General features: G+C 39.3%; 1 long non-coding RNA gene across 1 annotated transcript; it reads left to right on the top strand.

Annotated features, from left to right (window-relative positions):
- Nucleotides 1-4,891: 4,891 nt before the first annotated feature.
- Nucleotides 4,892-6,186, top strand: LOC146942788 (uncharacterized). Its single transcript, XR_015033567.1, has 2 exons — nucleotides 4,892-5,416; nucleotides 5,990-6,186. It is a non-coding gene; the product is annotated as an uncharacterized LOC146942788 (long non-coding RNA).
- Nucleotides 6,187-6,738: the final 552 nt, after the last annotated feature.

Genomic DNA, 6,738 nt, shown 5'->3' on the forward strand with positions numbered 1-6,738 from the left:
TCTGCTGTAATCATCAACAATGACTAATCCATATCTACTTCCATATAAGGATGCAGTACTCACTGGTCCAAATAAATCAATATGGAGTAATTCTAAAGGTCTTGAGGTTGAGACAATGTCTTTGGTTTTAAAAGATGATTTCACAATTTTCCCTCTCTGACATGCACCACAAAGTGCATCTGAATGATAGTCAATGTCTGGTAGCCCTTTCACAAGTTGTAACTTACTAAGCTTAGAGATTAACCTCCAGTTAGCATGTCCCAACCTTCTGTGCCACATCCATTTCTTATCATTCACTGATAGTAGGCAAATCACCTTCTGATCAGCCAGTTCAGAAAAATTGATTTTATAGACATTGTCAACTCTCTTTCCCTTGAACACAATGGATTTGTCTTCCTTGTTGATTACTGTACAGTTGGGTTTTTCAAAAAGCACATCATAACCATTATCACAAAATTGACTAATGCTCAAAAGGTTATGTTCAAGACCATCTACCAACCATACATTATTAATTGAGGTAGAGGAATTACCAATAGTTCCTGTACCTATGATCCTGCCTGACTGGTTGCCTCCAAATTTCACATTTCCTCCCTCTTTCATTGTTAGGCTGAGGAACATGGACTTGTCTCCTGTCATGTGTCTTGAGCAACCGCTGTCTAGGTACCATGATCTTTGCTTTGGCACTGCTCTTAGACATACCTGCATTATTGACATTTTTAGATTTAGGTACCCATTGTTCTATGGGTCCTGGAAGGTTAGTACTTAAGGCTTTACTCTTCACTTCTTGTACCTTGTGCTGTGAGTTGGGTTGCTTCTGATTAACCATCACCTTAGGTTTTGGTACTTCAGAAGCAGTAACTGTCTTCTTCTGAAACTTAGACTTCAGAACCCCAGATTTTGGTTTCACCAGACTCTGAGGAATAGGTTCTGATCTTTTCAGAATCCTAACCTTTGAAGTTTTGGAATCAGATTTGATCATAGCCTTTGACTTAGAGTTCTTTGGCTTTGAAGTAATCTTAGCCTTAAAACTGGAAGCTTCAGGTTCTGATTGAACAACAGTTTCCAACTCAGCCCCTTCTGGTACAAAGAATGTTTTCAGACCTTCCTTGATGCATTCACAACAAGACTTTAGATTGGTTTTCTCCAGTTTCACTTCTGGAAAGCCAATTCCTCTGCCATTGTTCTTGTAAATGCTATAAATCATAGAAGCCACTCTGCTTCTGTCAATGCCAGATATAATGAAGTCTTCAAGAGCAATTTCATGATTACTTAAAGGTTTTTCATTACACTTTTCTTGTAGCTTCTGACATAAGAACCTGAGCTGGTCTTCATATGTTTTACACATGAAGTCAAAGCCCCTAAGTCCCTGTTCAGAAGCTTTCAGATCCAATAGAGTTGATTTTTGCTGTTGTACCAAATCAGCATATTTTTCTTTTAAATCCTTCAACTCATTGGTTCTTACTTCAAAATGTGTAAGAAGTTCTTTAAGTGACTCAACAAGTTCATCTCTGGGAATTTTGGAATATACCTCATTTTCATCTTCTGAGTCTGAATCTGATCCAGCTTCTGAAGTTGCTGTTGCTACCAACCCAACAGCTACCTTTGCATCTTCATCAGCTTCCTCTTTATCAGATCCAGATTCACTACCCAAATCATCCCAGGTTGCCATTAAACTCTGCTTAATCTGCTTCTTGAGTTTGCTTGGTTTGAAGGTAGACCTCTTTGACTTGTCCTTTGACTTTTCTCTTTGAAGATCAGGGCATTCAGCAATGAAGTGACCTGGCTTCTTACAGTTGAAGCATCCCTTCTGATCTTCTTTCCTTGAGCTTCTGGAGTTACCCCTTCTGGAGAGAAACTTTCTGTTCTTCTTGGCCAGATATTGAAGTCTGTTTGAGAGCATGGCCATTTCTGCAGCATCTGGTTCAGAATCTGAACTTGACTGTTCTTCCTCTTCAGATTCAACCACTTTGAGAGCTTTTGATGACTTGCCTTTGGATGGAAGAGCTATTGATTTACTCTTCTTAGTAGACTCATGTTCATTAAGACTTAACTCATGAACTTTGAGAGAACTAACAAGATCTTCGACACTTAAAGTGTTTAAATCTTTAGCTTCCTCAATGGCAGTCACTTTTGGTCTCCATCTGGCAGGTAAGCTTCTGAGTATCTTGCTTACATGATCAGAAGCAACATAGCTCTTCTTTAGAATCTGTAGACCAGAAACTAAGGTTTGAAACCTTGAGTACATCTCCTCAATAGTTTCATCATCCTTCATTTTGAATAACTCATACTGATGTACAAGCAGGAGAGCCTTTGCTTCTTTGACCTTTTTGCTCCCTTCATAATTTGAACAGAGAGAAGCAAACATAGCTTTAGCAGTGGATTTGTCACTCATCTTCATGTATTCTGCTTTGGGTATGGCAGTGACAAGAGCTCCTCTGATAATATGATGCTTCTTGTAAAGTTTCCTCAGTTCTGGAGTATGTTTCTTTCTATCCACAGCAGCTCCTTCTTCATCAAGGACTAACCCACCAACGCCGTCTTCCAGAATATCCCACAATTCTTCATCTAGGCTCATGATGTAACTGTAAAAATTGGTCTTCCACCAAGAGAACTCTTCAGCATCTCCATTGAACTTTGGAACTTTTCCAACACTGGTTTTCTTACTATCACTATAATCATGTGAGACATTTTTATAGCTAGTATCACCATCAGGAGGAGGAGTAGTCATGTTTTTCTCAGATCTTTGACTGTTGCACGGTTAAGTGATACACAACAGACCAAGGCTCTGATACCAATTGAAGGTGAGAAAAACACAAGAAGGGGGGTTGAATTGTGTTTTGAAAAATTCTTCGTTTCTCTAAATAACTGAATACACTGATCAGAAGCTAAGTGAGACAGCTTCTGAAGTGATGATCAGAATCTAAATGCAGCGGAATAAAACAGAGAGAGAGAAGAAGAACGACACAAAGCAATTATACTGGTTCCTTCCACAATCCGGAAGTAGTCCAGTCCCCCTTGCACTTCCAAGGAGATTTCACTATGAGTAATATCTGATTACAAATGCTCAAGCACACAAGCAAGAGACTTCCAATGCTCAAGCACACAAGCAAGAGACTTCCTTTGCTCAAGAACACAATCAAGAGACTTCCTGCTCAAGCACAACTGCAAGAGACTTCCTAACTAAACAAAATTACACAGAAAATTGTTTAAGGTTGAACACTTGATATACAATCAGAGGTGCTCACAATACAAATCAGATACAGACTCAATGGACTTAAGAATTTCTAAGATATGACTTTGAGACACAGAAATTCTAAGTGAATGCAGAACAATTTCAGCAGAGGTTTGGTACTTGTGAAAATCTTGTGAGTCTTTCGTTCAGCGTTCTTGCATTACCAATTCTCTAGGTCTTCACTCCTTTATATAGAGGTGTGAAAGAGACGTTGTGAAATTGCCAGCACACCAAAGAGTCGTTGTTGAAGCTTGATCTTTCACCAATGATCTTTTGCCTGATTTGGTTGTTGTCCTATGAAGAACAAATTTGAAATCCATTCCTTATCCAAAGGAACATCTATGCAGGCGAGACCGTATTCTGGAGCTGTTTTCTTGTCTTGAAGTGCAGACACAAAACAGAGTAGTGGAGAACGTGGTTGTACAATTCGTACAAAGTACAATGTCAACGCTTTCGTCCAAATTGCAAACACACACCTTCAAACACCTTTGAAATGACCGTTGCAAGCTCCACTAATCCTTTGTTTGTGTTTTCGAATCCAATAGACAGCTTTTGCATTGATGATTCTTCAATTCTTGATTCTTTGCAAATCCAGTTGATATTCAGCTTCTGGTGAAATGGCTTCTGATGAGGCAGCTTCTGATGATGCAGCTTCTGATGATGTGACTTCTGGACCTCTTGTCTTCAGGAGCACTATTCTTCAGGAGCGCTATTTCTTCAGGAGCAGCTTGACTTCAGGAGCGCTTTTTCTTCAGGAGCAAGTTGCCTTCAGGAGCGTCCAAGCTTCAAATTTTTGTTGTTTCCATAGCTCTTTATTTGCTCATTCAGAACCAATGATGATGTAACTTTATAATTATGGTCCTGTACACTTGAACAAATATTAGCTAATCCAATTTACAATTTTTAATACCTTGTTATCATCAAAACTCTTTAAGGTTTATTGTTAAACACATTTTGTTCCAACAAAGCCGTGGACCTTAGTAACCCTTAACCCCACTTGGCCTTTTTAGGACGTAGTGCGGAGACTGAACCAAGAGCATTCATGACTTTAGTTGTCACGCGATACTACACTCAAACTAGACTTCCTTATGGATGATATTGGACTAGGAGCATTCCTACGCACCGATAAATTCATAAGCGTAGTTGTAATTTGGGAACTTGGTAGAACCTTTGTTACAAGTGCAAATGAAAACCTTAGTCCTTGCCAAATGGCGTTGTTGTCCCTAAACTCCAACATTGTATACCTTAAACCTCATCATATTTTTCATTGCATAATCATGCATGCATGCATTCATCCATAAACCTTTTTTTTATCCAAAAAAATATTGAAGGATTTAGCCAAGCTTTTTGTAAACATCAAAGGAATGGGCATTGTAGGAATGAACACCAAGCAATACAATTTCAAAAATCTCAACTAAGCTTTTGCTTATGTTAAGAACTTCTTCCTTGGGTTCGTTCTTACCTTTTGAAAAGGAAACCTATTGCAATATCTTTACAATTTTCAAACGAAACCATGTACCTTTATGATGTTCACAATTCACTTTGACAAATCCTTCGATAACAAAAATTATTGGTATGTTTTTGCATAAGCATTTCATGCATCATGTGCATTCATAGTTTCTAGTCCGTGTCTTATACCTTATTTCTGTCTACAAAGGTTTATCCATCAGTAAAGTGGTCCGATGTTTTCATCCAAGTTCGGCTCGTATATGCAAACACTCGTGCAAACACAAAAGATGGATCAACTTGAGCAAGAGGTCCATGAGCTTCGTTGAGAGGTAACAACACTTCGGGCTGAGGTAGAGAGGTTAACTAGCCTAGTATCTTCATTGATGGCTGCAAAGGATCCACTGCTTGTTCAGAAAAGGTCTCAGCCATTATGTCAGCCAATGTGCATGAAACGACCTCGACAACAGGTTCCTCAACAGCCTCAGTCGTTTACTACTCAGAATCAGGCTCCTCAGCCGTTTACTTCCCAGAATCAGACTCCTCAGCAACTTATTCTTCAAAATCAGGCTCGAAAAACATCACAGTTTGACCCAATTCCTATCAAATATGCGACTTTGCTTCCCATCTTACTTAAGAAGGAACTTGTTCAAACCAGGCCACTTCATTGGGTGCCGAATCCGCTGCCATCTTGGTATTGCCCTGATCTCAAATGTGATTTCCATCAAGGGGCACCAGGTCATGACACTGAGCAGTGTTACGCTTTGAAGGAAGAAGTTCAGAAGTTGATTGAAAATAACACCGGTTTCTTCGAAGACCCGGATATAAAAGCGCTACTTCAGCAACAACATCTGGATCCACACTCTGTTGTCGTTGCTAGGCCCATCAATGCTCTTCAAAATCCGGGTTATCAGCCCCAGTTTCAACAAAGTCAACAACAGTATCCGATTTCTCACTCTGCTGCCGCTGTTAAGCCCATCACCAATACTGTTCAAAATCTGGGTTATCAGCCCCAGTTTCAAAAATGTCAACAACAGTATCCGGTTTCTCACTCTGTTGCTGCTATTAAGCCCATCACCAACACTGTTCAAAATTCGGGTTATCAGCCCCAGTTTCAGCAATACCAACAGCTGCCTCAACAACAGGCTCCAAGGACTCAGATCAATCCTATTCTCATGAAGTATGCAGAGTTGTTTCCAAGATTGCTTCAGAGGAATTTGATCCACACCAAGGCACCTCTCTCAGTACCGACAATATTGCTAGCAGGGTATAGAGCTGATCTATCTTGTGCCTTCCATCAAGGGGCACCAGGTCACGATATTGAACAATGTTTTGCATTTCAAAAGATAGTTCAAAAGTTGATCCGAAAAGACCTCATACCTTTTGAAGAGTTTGAATTTGAATCTGCAAGTTAATCCGCTATCGGATCTTGGAGCATGATGTTGATACATGGAATGTTTAGCTGCAATTGGGTCTTTGCTGATGTTGCTTTCTACTACTCATTTGTTCAAATTATATGTTTGGTTGTTGCTTTATGTTTTTCAAAAAAAATCATTTCGTCCTACCCGAGACAAAAGTGAACTTGTTTAGGGCTTTTTGCTTTATGTATTTTCACCATTAATTAAAAAGTCGCTTTGATCCCGACTTTGTTTTTATTTTATTTTGTGCTTTTTCTGGAAAAATGGTAATACAAAAAAAACCAAAAATTATTTTTCTTTAAATCGTTTCCACACATTTGCATATTCATAGTGTTTATATCAATAATCAAATCATGCATTAATAAATCCGTTGAACACTTAAACTCTGTACTCTCTCTCGACTTTGAGTTCTCGGTATCTGAGGCTGAAAAAGGGATGATGAAGAAGTTTCCAATGAGATTTCTCGCCAACTGGGGCATCTTGGCCATCGAAGCTGCAAATATCAAGAAAGATCGTCCTGAAGAGGACTTTCATACACAAAGACTGGCACGAGATGCTTCCATCTACCTTCCAGGGATATTATACTTCAAGTGCACACTTTAACAGGGGCAACCTCCCCGCCATCCCTCAGTATATAATATA

The sequence above is a fragment of the Medicago sativa genome, chromosome 3 (assembly GCF_051527215.1).
Source record: "Medicago sativa cultivar Bolivia chromosome 3, Bolivia_mono, whole genome shotgun sequence".
Taxonomy (NCBI): domain Eukaryota; kingdom Viridiplantae; phylum Streptophyta; class Magnoliopsida; order Fabales; family Fabaceae; genus Medicago; species Medicago sativa.